This window comes from Rhagoletis pomonella, unplaced genomic scaffold (genome assembly GCF_013731165.1).
Source record: "Rhagoletis pomonella isolate Grant_MI unplaced genomic scaffold, Rhpom_1.0 Rhpom_scaffold_00006, whole genome shotgun sequence".
Classification (NCBI taxonomy): domain Eukaryota; kingdom Metazoa; phylum Arthropoda; class Insecta; order Diptera; family Tephritidae; genus Rhagoletis; species Rhagoletis pomonella.
Window position 1 is genome coordinate 82348066 of NW_023458560.1, and position 18129 is coordinate 82366194.

The 18129-nt window shown below is 34.4% G+C and overlaps 1 protein-coding gene across 3 annotated transcripts in view; it reads right to left on the reverse strand.

Moving 5' to 3' along the window:
* Window positions 1–18129, reverse strand: part of LOC118741483 (putative GPI-anchored protein pfl2) — a 135050-nt gene that overhangs the window by 43162 nt on the left and 73759 nt on the right. The window contains exon 1 of one of the 3 annotated variants that reach the window (XM_036473481.1): window positions 13976–14074. The exons of the other annotated variants lie outside the window; for them this stretch is intronic. The gene's annotated coding sequence lies outside the window, so the exon portion shown is untranslated. Of the gene's footprint in view, window positions 1–13975; window positions 14075–18129 lie in introns of those variants that run through there. 3 annotated transcript variants of the gene reach the window in all.

An 18129-nucleotide genomic window follows, 5' to 3' on the forward strand; every position in this document is an offset into this window, starting at 1 on the left:
ATATTTGATAGTTTCTACTAATATGGCATACTGTCATTGCGCGTAAAATTTTTTGGTGTAATTTTTGTTTTTGTAATCCTGCTATCACCTTATATGAATTCTCCCTGGGGATAAATTGTATATTTTTTTTATAAAACAACAAAAAATGCTTTTCACGCCACGAATCACGGCATGCGTGGTCGTATAAACTGCTTCACTTAAATCTCTTTGCTTTCCTTCTAGAAAATATTGGTAGATTTTTAGCTTTTGGTGGTATAAATGGTATACATAAAATGGTAAAATATAGCTAAACGTGTGGTATATCATCTATCAATATCCACAGTGGTAAAGTCCGTGCACTGAGCTGACTAACAGCAAATTTTCTTTCATTCATAAAAATATCGATAATAATATTGGTAGCAAAATCTATTAGAAACCCGATAGAAATATCGATAAAATTATCCATAACAAAATCGGTAACAAAATCGATGAAAATATCCATAACAAAATCGATAAATATCGCTAACAAAATCGATAAATATCGATACAAAAATCTATAACGAAATCGATAACAAAATCGATAAAAAAAATCGATAAACATCGATAACAAAATCGATAAAAATATCGATAACAAAATCGATAAAAATATCGAAAATACAATCGATAAAAATATCGATAACATACGACTACAACAAGAACAAGAATTAGTCCTAATCGACTAGTGTGCTGTGGGTCACTTGGCGGTCGATGCGCGGACTCTTACAATTAAAATAAAATACAAATATTTTGCAGGCTTGTTGTTGACTTCATGAAACAATATATTTTCACTATTACCAAGGGATTTGAGTAAAATTAGATTTTCGACCCGCCCTAATACATACACGTATCTAATCATATATATGTATGTATGTATGTAGACAATGATGCTAAAATGTTTCTAAGTACCGGGAAGCATACTTAGGATGCGAAAACAAGTACATATTTGTTGTACCCCGATTAAGCTGTGTAATGTATGGAACTCATGCATGGCATTCAATAAAACAAGCGTTGGTTGTTGTTTGCTTATGCTTCCTATAATTTGTTTTTCTGTTCTTTAATTTTGTTATTAACTTGAAATTAATGTGCATCGCTCTATAAATTTGTTAGCAATTAAGAATAGCAAGCGAGAAACTTTCAGCGGCTTGAAAAATCGCAGTCGTGAGGTGAAACCATTATCTCGCTTAAGCTTATTTAGGTATGTAAGTGCAGCGAAGAATGAATATGTAGAGAGAGAGGTTCATGCGCAGTGACCTTTTCATATTTGCGTGTCCGGACTTAATGCTTGGCAGGGTTTAGTTAGCGCGTTTCTTTTAGGTGTGGATGTTGTGCAACTATTTATTGAGTACATTCGTATGTATGTACAAAAGTATCTAAATTTATACAGTACGGATTCGGCAGCCACGCTTTACCGAGATCAAATCCATGAAATTTTGCATTTTCTTCCATATAAAGTATGCTCGAAAATTAGTTTTATATGGAAGAAAATGCCTAGCACCGTCAGAAAAAAAAATAAAATTATTAAAAATCAACGCGATTAACGAACTAAAATTGAATGAGCTATAAAACTGCATACCTCAAATTATTCTAAAAATTAGCAATAAAAAGTTTAACATGTTTGGTAAAATTCTAGATTTTCTAAAAATTCTAAATAAAACATTTTGGGTGCAAATCTTAAATTTTGTTGAATTTTCATAATTTTTGTACGAAGTTTTAAATGAGGATTTATGTGGCGCTGGTTAAGTAAAACCTACACTTTTATAAAAAAAAATTAAATAAACAAAGAAAAATAGGCAAAACTTGCCATAATGTCACTTAACTTAATCGGCTGACCACAAGTGTACATACATATGCACATACATACATATGTAAATTTTAAAAGAGATTAATTTTCATAAGGCCACTGGATACTCGTAGAGCTGTTAAAGGATTCTGCCTTTAGGTGTCTGAATTATTTGAAGTGCCCAGGCTTCAATTTCATCATCATCGCTTTCGCTTGGCATAATTAATCTTAGAGCCAAAATAAAAAATTTACTAGACCTATCGTCATCTAAGGGTGAAAGGGTGCCAAGTCCATTTCTTGAAATTCTTCAGAAAATACGAAAAATCGATGTAGTTTCGTATTACTTGCCATTCTGCATCAAAAACTAACTTTTGAAAACAAAATGGTCTAGGCACCTTTAGCTAGAGTTGTGTATGTATTTGGTGTGCTGAGAAAATCAGTTCATCAACGGGTTCACAGAAAAAGTCTTATTAGAGTTGCTTGCATTGCACTGCTTTTCTTGATTTTTAACTAACTTGCAAGCTTTTGCTTTCATAGATGATACATATCATCGTTTAAAGTGCAAAGCCGCGTATGTGAGGTTGCATAAATTATTTTCTATTTCAAAATGACTCCCTTTTTTAAAGCAATCGCATTTCTGGCTAGTATATTTCAGGACAAATGGATAAGGCTTGAGCTCAGAGCTTGTGTGAGCAAATCCAATTTTTGGCAAAAAATGTCAGTTACGCGGTTTTGTACTTTAAAATTTGTAAACATTATTATGAAGAAAAAATGTGTTGTAAACGCAGTTTTACTTACAAAAACTAGATTTTTGGAGGTTTTGCAAATCGGTCCAGCCCACGTAAATCTCAATATTTCTCTGAAATAATTTGGCCGATAGTAAAACAGTACTAATATTTTTTCTTATGGATAGTGGTGCACCCTAATGCGCAAAAATTATGATTGCATTATACTTGCTTTTTAGGCTATTCACGCTGCTTTAAAATTTGCTATTTCCCAGGAAAAATCTAATGAAATACAAAAGTGCACATTTACGTAATAAAGTTTCGCTTATTGAGATATATGTTCCTTTAAATAATTGACTAGTCCACTTGCAAAGCGCGCTATGTAAAATTTTTTCGATTATTAGTTTTTGGTGGATTACGTACCAGTATTTAAAGTAGTTTCATGTCCACTAACAACACAGTGCAAAATCTTTTTATGTTCTGAAAAAATTACATAAATTGTTAACTCTTCTTCCAAAAGTCGCGATCATACTTATTTATAAACTTTCAAAAGTATCCATCTTTTGATGAACCTAGAAAACTGCTTTAGGTCGTGTAGACTGTTAATGTTATCTTATGTCACGGCATGTTATGTTATAATTTTATAAGGCTCCTATTTATCCAAATTTGCAGGTAATAATAAAAACGATTCAATTTAAATGTTACTTGTTGTCGTAGTGGTTTTTTCAAATTTATGGCTTTCTATTATAAAATCACACAACGCTGTTTGCAAGAGGACTACTCAATTGCACTTATACTTAGAGGCTCGAGGGTTGCGGCTATTGAATAAGCACTGTATGTAAGCGAAAACGTACATTATATGGGTGCCCTACGGTTTTCAACATATGAATTTGTTTGTATGAATGTATGTGCGATTATGACCGAAAGGGGGATCTTCCATACAGTTAACTTCGTTACCAAACTTCGTTACCGAAACAATTTATGAACTTGTATTTTGGTGGAACGAATTTGAAGTTGGCAAATTCACTCTTCGAATCCTTGTAAAGTACCTATCAGTGGTAAACTCTTTTAGGCTGTAAAGTGTAAAAAACAAAGCTTTGTAGGGCGCGACCCAAATGGCATCGCGTCGATTTTAGCATCAATTGGGAGAAAAAAAAGATTTGTGTAACTGAGTCGTATTGCAACATATTTAGATACATCTGGTTTTCACTATGTCATATTTTGACGCCAAAATTTGGCGACATATTTTGACACAATTTTCTCTCCTTTATCCATACCTTGACCGATGATATTATAGGCCAAAAACGGACATATAGCCGATTTAGCAGCGCATGTACACGACTAAAGGCCTTACTATCCGGATCCAAATTAGTCGATAAACCGCTTTTTAATCCCATTTGACAATGTGTTTTCACTTATTTGACAACAAATGCCACTGAATTTGACATAGTGAAAATCAGCCTTTAAATGTTTGTCTGTAATTTCTCAGCTGCGAAATCAAATAAAGTCATTATATCGCACGTTAAAATTTGTAACCGCAAATGCGTATGTAGATAACATAAAAGCGTCGTTGGACATACATAAAAAAAGCTGATTGCAATGCATAAACTTTGTAATTTATGCTGTGCATAAATATGTAGTCACAAAAGTACTATTTCGACTGGAAAAACAATACAAAAACGTTTAGGTGTTCTTACTTAAATGGTGTGCGCATATAAAATTTTACAACTTCATATTTGCATAATAACAGTGCAAGTGCGACTGCGACTGCGAGCGTTAAAGCGTTAAAGCGTTAAAGGATACGTACGCATGCGCAACGTCGAGATGTTAAATTTGTCCATCAAAATAGCATATATGAAGATGGTGAATAGAGACCGGGTACTAAAAAAAAAAATAAGTTGCAATAATAAATAAACACCACGGATCAAAGCAATTCAATAAAAATGCAAATACCTATTTATGCATGTACGTGTATATATGTATATGTATACATATTTATGTAGGGATCGACGAGGTAAAAACAACCAGAAAACGCTGCAAAACGTATTACTCAAATGAAATTGGCGGCATGTACAGGATGGGCCAAATAAGAGACCTACCCATAGTCTGCCTACCATAGTTTGCCATAGTCGCTCCGCTCCATCTTGCTGGAACCACAAATTAGGATGCAAAAAGTTGTCAATCATTGTTCTGTAAGAAGGCCCAGAAATCGTTTCTGGCGTTTCATTCTCATTCTCGAAGAAATATGGGCCGATAACTTTTTCGGCCATAACACCACACCAAACAGTGCATCGGGATGGCTGTAACTGGTGCTGCTGTGTTGCCCTTGGATTTGCAGTTTTGCTTGGAAAAGCGCTTCATCCGACATCAAAACATTACATAAAACATCAATTAGTGTGGCTAATTGTGTAAAACGAATGGCGTATAGAGGTGGAAAACTATCGATAGTAGCGACTATCGATATTTGCCGATAGTATTGACGAACACTATCGTTATATCGATACCATCTTTCATATCTAATTTATAAGAAAAACTAAAATTTTATTAAAAGATTTAGCTTTGTTAAGCTAAATGTTCTATATCCTGTATATTTTTATTTTGTTTCTCTAAACATTCTACTGAAAAAAAGCCTTTCCAGAGTTCGGCTATTATTAAATTGGTGTATAAACAAGTAAAGAAGTAAAAGTTCGGGCGAAACCGAACTTTATATAGCCGGCGCAAAAATCAAATATCGTCGTTTCAATTTTCTCTGAACTACTATTGCATGATAAGCAAGGATGTTTACCTGATTTCAAACGTTTTCGATAATATGCAGAGTTAGACTTAATGATATAATGGAACCTAGTTAGGTACAAATCGATTAAGTGGTTACCGAGATACACCTATGCCATATTATATTGTATGGCAGGTGGTCGTAGTTATTGCCCGATTTCAAAGCTTTTCAACAGATTTCTTAGTTAGACCCTACCCAAGGCTCGTACCGAGTTTGGTAAGGATTGGTAAAGCGGTTACTATAATATGGTATTTCATCATAAGTGGGCGGGATCACGCCCTTTTTCCAAAAATTTCATAATAATATAATTTTGTGCTAGAATTCTACTTCAATACTAATTTTCAACAATTTGGATCAAATATTTACTGAAATATCGTAGTTTTTTTTCGAAAATACCGTTATATGGGAAGTTGGCGTGGTTATAGTCCGATTTCGCTCATTTTCAATACCAACCTACCTTGGATAAAGGGCAGCCTACATACCAAATTTCGTTGAGATATCTAAATTTTTGTCCAGTGATCGTGTACACGGACGGACGGACAGACGGACAGACGGACGGACAGACAGACATGGCTTAATCGATTTCTCTTTTCATTTTGATCATTTATGTATACATTTGTTTATATCTATCTCGATTCGTTTTGGCTGTTACAAGCAACCGTTATGCGAACAAAGTTAATGTACCCCTGTGCACAAGTGCGCTCGGGTATAAAAAGTGCAAAATTGAAGTAGAATGTTTCTGAGAAATCAAATTTAAGAACTCAAAATTTTGATAAAAATTTGTCGAATTTTGCTAACTTTGAAACTTTGACATATATGATCTTTGTCGGATAATGAGCTATGCTTTCATAAAAAATAATAAACATTAAATAACCCCAATGATTTTTTTTTTTTTGAAGCAATTAGTATTTTTTATAATTTCACTAAATTCAAGTTAGAATCGTTTCATAAAAAAAAAAAAAAAAAACTGAACAAATAATTATACAAGTGATTTTTAAGCAAAAAAACAAATTGACTTCAATTCTAATATAAAAATTGAAGATAACCGTTAATTTCTTAATGATCCAATGATCGGACCTAATCCAAATTAGTATAGGACCGCCTCTGGGGTACCACCTTTCCTTTTTAAAAAATCTAGAGAAGAATGATAGACTGCAATATAGCGAGAGTACGAGAGTTTGACAGAATAAAACATAACCAAAGATCATAGAAAATAAAGATGCTGGCTGTTTGTGGCTCACTTATAATTTACATATGTTCTTTGTGATAACGACAGTGCTGCCACGTTTGTACGAAAAATTATTTTTGGGCTAGAGTACAGGGGGACTCTTATTAAATCAACAAAGAAAACACTGAAAATCGGGACTTAATCGGTACAAATATGAAAAATCTTATACGTCCCACCTTTTAAAAAATATTCAGCGGGACAATTTTCTTAAAATCGGGACAAATGGTCGCCGTAGGTATACCGCACTATGCGACAGCGGAACTGCGCGACACCATTCGGCGCAATATTTTTGCCTAGTTGAACAAAATTTCCGCTGCAGCTTAGAGCGGTATGCTCCATAAGAATCCATGCAAAGAATATCAGAGATTTCTAGAAAGATCTCTCCTTTGTGACTCATTAGAGCCTTATACAGTAAAAGAAAACTTAAATATGTATAAAAAAAAGAAAAAAAAACAAAAAAAAAAATACAAAATAAAAAACTAAAAAAAAAACAAAAAATTATAATTATCTATGTAGTAGCTTATCACGTCCACGTCGTTAGTTCTGGGTAATGCCAAGAGTAAGCAACAGACTGATCAAGATTCAAGAAAAAAACGCAATTTTATAGAAGTGAAAAAACGTTATTGCATCTATTTTTTTTATACTTAAAAGACTTCAAATTTGTAATCAGCCACCAAAAATACCACAAGGCAACAAATTTGCTGGAATTCATGAATGAATTTTTATAAATTTGTTTGTCATATTAGGCCACTTATTTTGAAATTTTAGACCATCCGTAATCAGAGACCTTGAAAACTTATAGTTGATTAGATATAATAATAAGTTACATGAAAGAAATGGCGAAAAACGCCGTCAACATAAAATTGGTGAACATTCATTATTTAACACAAGTGATCAAAAACAAGCAAAAAAGATTAAAAACGAAATCGTGCCCGCTTGTATAAAAATCTCTTCCCATTTGCTTACAGTGTCCGGACCATAATTTTTTGATTTTTCAGTATTAAAGGGCAATGCTTAAGCTTTCATATCCTCCCATACAGACAGGTTAAAAAATGACCAAAAAGGCGGCACTTTAAACCTAAGTTGCTCGAAAACTCGAGCCAATCCAGAGTAACTTTACGGTCATAACAACAAAATTTTGTTGGACAGTGTTATCTTCGAATGCAGGGGCAACAATAACCAAGTCAAGAAATCTATTCTTAGGAAAAACAACAAAAAAATATTTTATGATTAAATTTACTCTTCTTATACGAGATTAGTTTCTTGTAATTTTTTTCCAATGCATTATTTCTGTTATATAAGTATGTACACCCAGAAAAAGGTTTATTTATAATAACCAAGATTTGGTTATAGTGATCAAGTGGCATAGTTGGATATGGCGAAATAAATATATAGTTCACGAAAGTCTGCAATTTACTTAAGACTTCTAGTTGGGACAAATGTATATTTGCTAATAATTACAAAACGACTACCTTGATTGGACAATATTGTTAGTTGAATAAAATCATTGTTGAGCAAATATAAACAATGCTTTGGTTGATACAAGTTTTCAATTAATCTTGTGAACTTGCCGTAGACTTGAATCAGCTAACCGTTTATTATTGGGGAAAAAGTTTCAGTTTGACACAAATAAAAATTTACTCGATGTTTGTTGTGTTTACTTTCTTCTTTTATTTGCATATATTAAGCATAAAAATACGTACATATTTACATAAGTTAGTTACTAAAGTAAATAATACATATGTATATGGTGGTAAGAATTTCCTAAAAAACAACGATGAAACAGGAACAGTCGTGCGAAAACCCAGGTCAATATCTGCTGGAAGTATACTGCTTTGCTTTTTCCTTAGCTAAATAGACACTTTCAAATTATAATTCACATGAATTACATATCCACTGAAAAACCCCGGTTGGCATCAAACTTTATATTTTTAATTAAACTTTAAACTATGCGCGCACCGAAACAACCCGCGATGATAGCAAAACTGGAACTGTGACAAACAAGTATGGGCATGTCATAGCACACATGGCGCAGCGATCGACATGCCATAGCTTACTGAGCGCTCTGGGACCACATGCGTGTTTCACCCATATACGAACAGCGGTAGCGGAGCAATGATTTCCACGCACAATGCAATGGTCGGCATACTAGCGCATTCAAACGATTCAATAAGTGGGACTGTGTGCATTGCTCAGCTGGCGCTCTTCGTATGTGCTCAGAGAGCGCTCAGCATTCTTTAGGGGTGGCTCACAAGCATGAATATGTTCCACTCTCAAACCAAATCGTGGTTGCCTCAACTAAGATTTGGTAACTATGACTAAACCACGTGTTGAAAGAAAGCTTATCTGCATTAGCAGAGCTTAATAACATCCTTTTATGAACCTTACGTTAAGTTGAATGGAATTTGTAGAAATATGCTTCAAAGAAATATTTATTAGTATTAACCAAACCCTTCAACTAAATTAACGATTTGTTACAACCTAGATGAATATTAGAAGCTTTTATATATTTAGTTATAATAACGAATCGATGGTAATAGTTCCCAATCCTTGGTAACAGTTCCCAAATATTGTCAAAATTCGGGAACTAAATATCTTTAGTTGTCGAAACTAATCCTTTTTCTCAGTGTACATACCATTCATCACTAAACATATCGTTTTGCTATGGAATGGTGTTTTACATATTTATTTTCAGTTTCTATATTATTAACTTTTATTATTTGAAGTTTAGGATTCACAGAGGCTGATTAACACATTCTTTAAAAAATAAAATTTAACTTAACTCAGCTGAAAATACATTGAAAATGTGCTGAGATAGGGCGTTCTTCAAGCAAATTATTTTTTTAGCTTTCTGTTCTGAGATAGGACGTTTTCGAACTGGCTGCCGAGATAGGTCGATCTTCCACTCAGGTATCGATTTACACCATTAAATACTATTAAGTAAGGTGATTTTTGTTAAAATAATCTTCAAAATGTTAGGGTGGTAGCTAACAAATAAAAAGTTCCTGTTCAATATATTCACCTGTACATAGCCGGCTTTTTGCATTGCAGCGACGATGTGAGATAGGGCCTTTCTATATGTATGTATATATGTATATTTAACTATATCTTTCACAATATAATAATCTCGATCAATAAAATGTTGCATTTTGTTCGAAGTTTTTTACAAAATGATCTAAAAACAATAAAATGCCGAGATATTTTAGGGTTTTTCGATCTTCCGGGTCTAGTCGCAACCTTTATTTAAATCTTCTCCGACCGGCTTAAAATATCATTTGAAGTAGTCTGTCAGATAGCTTCATATATGTATGTATATATATTTTGAGGGTTTACGTACAAAATATGGCAACTTTAATGGAAATATGTACATACATACCGTCAGTCCGACCGGCTGAGTGGCTTACAAATTGTTGACTGGTAGCTGGTAACAAGTTGATAGTTGTCCGAAGCCGTAAACATACAACAAACAACGGCCAATGCCGCACTATATGTACATATGTATGTCAGTACGTCATTGACCATCTCATACCGGACATGCAATCAACCATTAAACAAACCAACTTCCAAGTCCAAGACCAAAACACATTTACGCAAAGCATAAATTCATACAATTCGAATGCACAAATGTTGGAGGTGGCAACTAACATTTAAGTACTTATGGGTCACGAAATAAAATTGGAAAGAACTCTATTGACAATTGAAAGCGTTAGCAGTATTAAACAAACCCCTTAGGCAAAGGGATGCCAGACGAACTTATTTGGAAAGCGCAGTACTGATTTTTTACCTCGTATTCTTTCTTTTATCAAATATTACCTAATAACTCATATATAAATGGATAATTATTTTCACTTAAGTTAAGACGGAAAAAGAAAATTAACTGTGTTTTAAAGCAGCAAATATTATATGTATGTATCAGAGTTGTGAAAAATGCATTAACTAAAAAATGACTAACCCAAAGACATCATAATCAGCTGATGAATTTGGTTCTATAGCTGAATAGTTTTAGATCTGGACATTTAACAAACTGCCTTTCGTGACTCGGCGCAAAAGTGAAACAAATTTCAGGTACGTGACGGGGACTACACCCCTCGTTCGGATGTATACATATGTTACCGGCCAAACCCGATCTTAGCACAAACTAGTTTTTCCTCGGCGAAACTAGTTCTATCTACATAGATCCAATACATCCGTCTAACGCGAAATCAAGTTGGACGCAACAATATTGTGAACTGTGTAGTTTGAGTTGGACTTATGAGGGTTATTTTTTTGAAGCGCGCCCGAGGACCGCTCACACAGAAAGAAGTTCTGATCAAAAATACTGTTCCCACGCAGTCGGGTCTACGTAACCGGAACAGTGATGCCAGATTGTGGGTAATTTCCCTATTTGAGGGATATTTTGCATCAAAAATTATTAAAAGGGAAAAAAGGGACATTTTATATAAATAAGGGATTTTCTTTTGACGCAGTTATTGTTGCATAATTGATCAAAATTCAAGAATATTCGACATTCTTACGTAATTAATCGTTCTGAAGATGTGATGTGGAGTGAAATGGTATATAATTGTTAAAAAGTATAAGGACAATTTCGAAAAATTTCTTACGTTAACCAATTTCAAGCGCTGAGTAAGAAAGAATCTTTTCAGTTGTAACTGATGTTTCATGTAAAAAGCGGAACAAATTATCTGATGAAATGTTAAAAAGCACATGAATGTGCTTCAATTTTAAAGTCACCAAAAAATTCTTTTAGGCCCTTAGTGAGGGAGCAAAAAAATGAAAGTGAAAAAATGAATGAGTGAAAAAATGCAGAAAAGGGGTTTTTTCTTAACAGCGGTCGGCCCTCGGCAGGCAATGGCAAACCTCGGAGTGTATTCCTGCCATGAAAAACAGCTTCTCATAAAAATACACTCGCCATTCGGAGTCGGTGTAAAACTGTAGGTCCCTCCCCTTTGTGAGACAACATCAAGGGGACCGCCACAAATTGGAGGAAAAGCACATATGTGTAAGAGCCAAACTATTATTTTTATTTTATATGAATTTTACTTCTTTACTACTGAAACTTGTATATGTTTAAATTCGTTGGGAATTTTGTGGGATAAATTTTCAAGATGTGGGTAATTGAGGGATTTTTTCCCCATTTCCGTGGGATATTTAACAGAGAATGTCTGGCATCACTGAACCGGAGCGACCCAGATTTATATTTGGCCAAGGACTGTCACTCCAGCAACACACCCGAAAAACTCTTTGGGGAATTTGTATGCTGCTACAACAACAACAACAACAACAACAACAACAACCGCGCACACAGAAAGAAGTTCTGTTGACTGTTGTCAACAATCGTTGCCTGAGCTCATCTGCTCTTTTGCCAGAGTGCCAGGCCACTTGCCCAATTCGGTGAATGCCACTATTGAGAAGCGGCTTATTAGTAGCGCAGGGACCTATTGCCAAATTGGTGCTGGAAATTTTCAAAGCCGTTTTCTCAGCTAATGTAGGCTTGACAACAATACGGGGTGTGGACAAAATTGTTAAGGGCGAGGAAAAAGTCCTTATTAAAAATCACATGAAAATGCTGCCAGAAAACTTCAAAATGCATCCGGCGGTTCAATGTTACTACAACTATACAGTTAAAAATTCGAAGTTATTTTTTGATAATTTTTCGGTTTTTGTCTTTTTTAGTGCCTTCTTTTGCCTTTTTTGCGATTTCTAGTGCCCTTTTCTGCCTATTTCGCTGTTTTATTTTGCCTTTTTTTATAGGTTTTTAGGTCCTAAGAATCCGTTCCCTGATCATTACTATATCAAATGCTAAAATTTTAGTTTTATGCTTGATTTCCATTAGGTATTAAATTATAACAATTTTTAATGACAATATTGAGCATTCAAAAATACCCGTACCATTGCGTTCATAAAAATAGTCATATGTCTGTTTCAACATAACATTTTTAAATGGCACACATTTTTTATCATTATAATGCCAAGTGGAAATTTGGCATTATTCCGGTCGCAATGCTGATTTTTTATTTTTTTTTTGACGTGGTCTAATGTACATTAGGGTGGTCTTAATATGCATGTGAAGAAGTAAAGTCGGAATTATTATGCTCTCAACCCACAGGATTGTTCTATACCGATAAAATATAAATACCCCTATATTTTGTTTTGAAATCAAAAAATATTTGGAGGTCGTTCAAGGCGCTCAAAGTTTTTCATGTATTTTATATGGGTATATAATTCTAGAAACCCAATATTTTTTATTCAGAAAACTCTGTTTCTCTTCATGAGATTCCCAATAATAATACCCAATTAATTATTTAACCCAGTTTTTCATAGCAACTACATTTTATAGGTCCGCCAAAACCCCCAGAAAATGCCGAAAAATGCAATGGGGGGATAAATAAAAAATCTTTAGTATTAAAAAATGGTTCAATGAACAATTGGGTAGTGTTACTGAAAGTCTCCTGAAGAGAACCAGAGATTTCGAATCGAAAAATATTGATTTTAAAGAATTCTACACCTAATTTAACAAACATTTTTTTTTTATGATACTATTTGTGATCTATGTAGTGGTAAAAAATATAGAATTATAGTTATGGTACAAATTAAACTTCATGTATTTCTTTAATAGGAGTTAATGTTGAGAGAGATTTGATCAGTAATTTAAGTGTTACATCTAAAGAATTGAACTGTGCCCAGAGTTGACCGATTTACAAAACAGAAAACATGCTTTTTTTTCAGTCCTTCCGACTGGCAGCAAGCATCTCTAATCTCTAATTAAGATAGGACGGCCGCCGTTATTAGGTTAAATGCATTCGAGCACAAAATACAGGAGTTACAGGAGGAGTGCAAAAAAAAAAGTCGAGATAAGAACGCGGCGCAGGCGCTCAAAAAAGTAACATCCTCACGGCGACAAATGTGCCTTAATTGGGAAACGAAGACAACATTTTTTTTTTATCGAGACAAATCAATTCACTTCATCTTTTATGGACCGTTTCGAAAGCATACATTTTGAATCTGACTGATCTCCATAAGTTACATTTTTGAATATTTCTCGTCTTTTCATTTTAAAAATTTCATTTTTAAGTCTGAATGCTTTTTAACCTTTATATACAGTATCAACCTTAAATAAATTATTTTATAAACATACATACATACATACATGCATACATGTATGAAGTTGTAAATGCGAAAATCGAATGCAGAGTTTTCCACGTGCCTCAAATTTGTTAACCGACAAATGAAAAAAAAACAAACGTTGTGATACGGAAATAAGCAAACAAATATGACTAACTAAGGCTAATGCGCACACACACATATGTACACACATATGAATGTATATTGTACGCATATGTACCCACGCATATAGTACATTCATGTATGTATGTATTCATGTGTATATGCACACATATGGGGAACATATGAAACAACAAAAACACGCCTTCTTCTTAACTTAAAAAACAAACCGAAATATTAATGTTTTTGGCGATCATTGAGTATAAAACATTTTAAAAGCGCACAGGTTTCCAGGTTTCCTTCCACGTTTTCATTCACTTTGATATCAGAGGTATACAAAACTTCAGCGCACGTTAGATGCGATAAGGAATGCTCCGCCAGCTTTAACAAACGCGACGAATAACACTCGCTCTCAGTACAGCACACGCGCCACAACTGTGAGACGAATTTCGAAATAATTCGAAATGTGCTCCAACAGAGTCTCAAACTCGTAGCTTTCTGATAAGAGCAGAGTGAGAGAGAGGAGAGACCAATTGTTGCACATTTCAGTGATGCCAATCAGTTTGACAATTTGGATTCAAATACATACATACAAAACAAAATGATAGGTTGGGGCAGTAATTTTAAAGCGAAACCATTTCAAACTTTCGGCATGTGCATACATTTATTTGTATGCTCAATGATTGCACAGTGAAACCTCGATGCAACGAATCTTGATAAAATCTCAGCATACAATTTTTGCTGAGACCCTTGAAAAACCTCGTTGAATTTTCCATTCAGAAATTTTCCAGTAGATATAACGAAGAAGTGTTGAGCATGAAAACCTTCGGAATATGTTGACGGTTATAGTCCCGTTAACGAAGTCTCGACTGAAAAGCGTCTACATTATGAATTGTGAATATATTGACGGTTACAGTCCCGTTATAAAAATTAATAATCTATACTTACAAAGAATTTTTTCCACACTTTTCCATTTTTCGTTGTATCGAGGTTTTGATATTCTATCAATCAAATTCATAAAAAATAAAGAATACTTTTACTGCTTTATAAATCGAAAATTTTTATGAAAATGCCACTTTATGGAGCTTTTTAATACTATTTTATTTTTTTATGAATAAGGCCATGTAAATATAATGCAACTATAGATAAAAGTAAGTATTTTTCCACTTCGGGGCAGTTATTGAAACAGTAGGGGTCTTCACACCGAGCTTGGTACTCTACTCGGTAACTCGGTGTTTGGTAATTTTCCCATGTAAATATTTTGTTTGTGTAAAATTAATTTATTATAGGTTAGCGGTTACCGAATTATCGTTATGGAAGCTTGATAATTTTTCTGGTATATATTTGGTAAACTGCAATCAGCTCTTCGATATTTATTCAATTTTAAATCCGCCCGCTGCCGAAAGGTAGGCAAAATTCCTTCAATTTCCTGTTCAAATTTATTTTTGTACTAGCTGTACCCTGCCACGCTTTGCTGTGGCATATTCCTGCTACAATTTAATAACGAAACAAAGCATACGTTTCATATGAGTTTGATTTTGTAATAAGTAATTGTGTGCACACATCATATCAAGGATATTTGGTTTGCCGACATGGGTACACGAAACATCTGAGAAGTAATCCGCATCTAAATCGAAACCATACTTTTCCAAAGGTTGACCTTGAGCATTATTGAGTCCTGGAAGTCTGGTGAAAGGGCAGACCAGCTCAAGCAACGACTGCTGTCAATACCACTATTATTTAGTTGAAAGACATCCTTGTTCTTCGTAGCAAGAATAGCTTATTCACTAAGCCAGTTCGTATAATTAATTTTCTTAATAAAAAACATTTTTTCGATCAGTCCTCCTTTTTATATTTCTAAGTTGAAAAAATTATCAAGAAATAAAATTCGTCTTAATCTCTCATTGACTGATAGCTTTCCGTTCCCAATGTCCAGTAATTATCGCAAAAATACCTCGGCTGCAGTGTATGTATGTTCGTCTTGTCGCAATGTTGACTATTTCAGGCAAGCATTTATCTCGTCCGCTAGTGTTAGTCGCGAAACTACAGACAATAGTTGCGTTCCCTAACTCGCAAGAAGTTGCAAGAGTTTACAGGATTTTACCAGAAAATGTTCCCGTACTTGATTCTCTGGTAAATTGGTGGAAAAATGGGAGAGTAACATCGGCCCTCTCTTTGTCAGAAGTTGCAATATTTTCCACGAAGAGTTTTTGTTGAGTTCAGCGCATCTGCACTTTCAGCTTATTAAATATATCCTAGTGAAGAAATATCAAGTTCTGTAAGTATTTTTTGTTAATTTGCTGGTATATTTGAGCAAAATTCAGACGATCGCCAAATGATAAAAAACTGTTATGTAAACAAAAAATGGTGCCCACTGTGTATTTGACAGTTTTACCAGTTTTTTACCCGAATAGCGTTCCCGTACTTTTTGGTTTTTCTCTCTTTCTTTGAGAGCAATTTTGCTTTTTGACAGTTTTACGGGTTTTATCCAGAAAAGTATAGGAACGCAACCAATGTTTGCCCAAAATCTCCTGCGAGCAATATCAATGCATTCCTGAATAGTTGAACGTTTCCACGCAAATCTCGCAACAATCGATGAAGAACCTCGAGCGATTTTGTATGTGCCATGGTGGACTCAACCCAAACAATGAGTTAAAATTTTTGTAATACGTTTTCCATACGGGATGCTCTGGAAATATTGCACGTGGGAGTTTCGATGATTTATATGTCCAATGGCAGCTCAGGAGTTGAATTAACAATGCTTCCAATGTAGCAGCAATTCCAGACGAAGTTACAGCTAAGATAATGTAATATTTTGATCGAACCGTTCCCAGAATCGATCTGATAAGGAATGTGATCCTAGTCCCTCCTGACGCATCCAAAAAGAAGATCCCCCAACTTTGTAATTTATCATTTGCCTCTTCTTATTTGGAGCTGTAACCGCCTAAGCGATTTTGGTCGAGTTCGACAAAGTACGCCAGTTGTTTCTCTCTGTGCCAACTGACGCCAATTGGAAATGCCACGTGAAGCCAAGTCCTTTTCCACTTAGTCTCTCCATTGCATTGGGGTCTCTCTCGCGGATTGCGAGTTGAATACTTTCAGACCTGGAACATCAGTTCCTATTCGAACGACATGGCCAAGCCAGCTGAGCCGCTCTATTTTCATTTGCTGCACTATGTGCATTTCGTTGTAAAGCTCATACAACTCATCGTTCCATAATCTACGGTACTCCCCGTCTTTCTCTCGAATACTCTAGAGCCGCCTCATCGCATGTTATCATTGTCTAAGCTTCTGCGCCATATAACAGCTCGGGCATGATGAGTGACTTATAGGGTGTTGTTTTTCTCCGTCGAGAGAGGACTTTACTCCCGAATTGCCTACTCAGTCTAAAGAATCACATCTTCGCAAGAGTGATTCTGCGTGGGATTTCCATGCTGATATTTCTATCGGTGATAATGCGTTCCCTAGCTAACGAAATTCTCCACTTTCCCATTATTTTATGACAGGAGATACTACTACTACTACCAAAACTTAATATTCTATAATACATTATCTGAAAGTATTCATTCCACTGCGGGCAGTATGTATCGTCACCTGAAATGCAAAAAGACGTAACCACATCGTCAATTTAATGGAAAAAGTCATGACCAATATTTTAATATTTTTTTCATAAAATTATGTGGGGAGTTGGCATTCGATGAAATCCATCGTAAATATAAATCAAGTGAATTTTGAATTTTTTATTAGTTATGACTTTTTGCATTTCAAGGTGACGATATGCACTTAGCCCTAAATAAGCAGGAAAACTGATCAAGTGATACCCATTCACTTAATTGTTTTATTAATAACATTCCCTCGCATACTTCATACTTATAGAACAGTTTTAAATTATTTCCACCACTTTTTTAAAAAATTTTTTTTTTTTTTTGATTTTGCAAAACGGTGTACTGTTAAATCCTTTAAATCACATATACATTAGCCTGGGCCGAAAGTCCGCTTTTTTAGAATTTTGATTTGTAATAGCAAAAATATGGTTCATTATGCTCTTAAAAATATCAGTGTGAAAGATAAAGATTTTTCAATGTGCCCAAAAAATAAAAATTAATAAATAAATAAATAAAATTGCAATTATCTTCGAAAGTATTAGTCCTAAATAATTTGGTATATGGACCTTTTTCGCAGAATCGAAGTAAGCTAAGAAACATTTTTTTTAGCACTGGAAATTTGATGGACTTGGGCGAGCCTAAGATATTGAACAAAAAATTTTTTCTTAGAGCATATTGAACAACATTTTTGCTATTACCTATTTGCTATTATATACATACAACTTTCACAAGTACTTTAAATTTTGTTTAGCTTAGTATAAGCAGTATTCGATATAAAA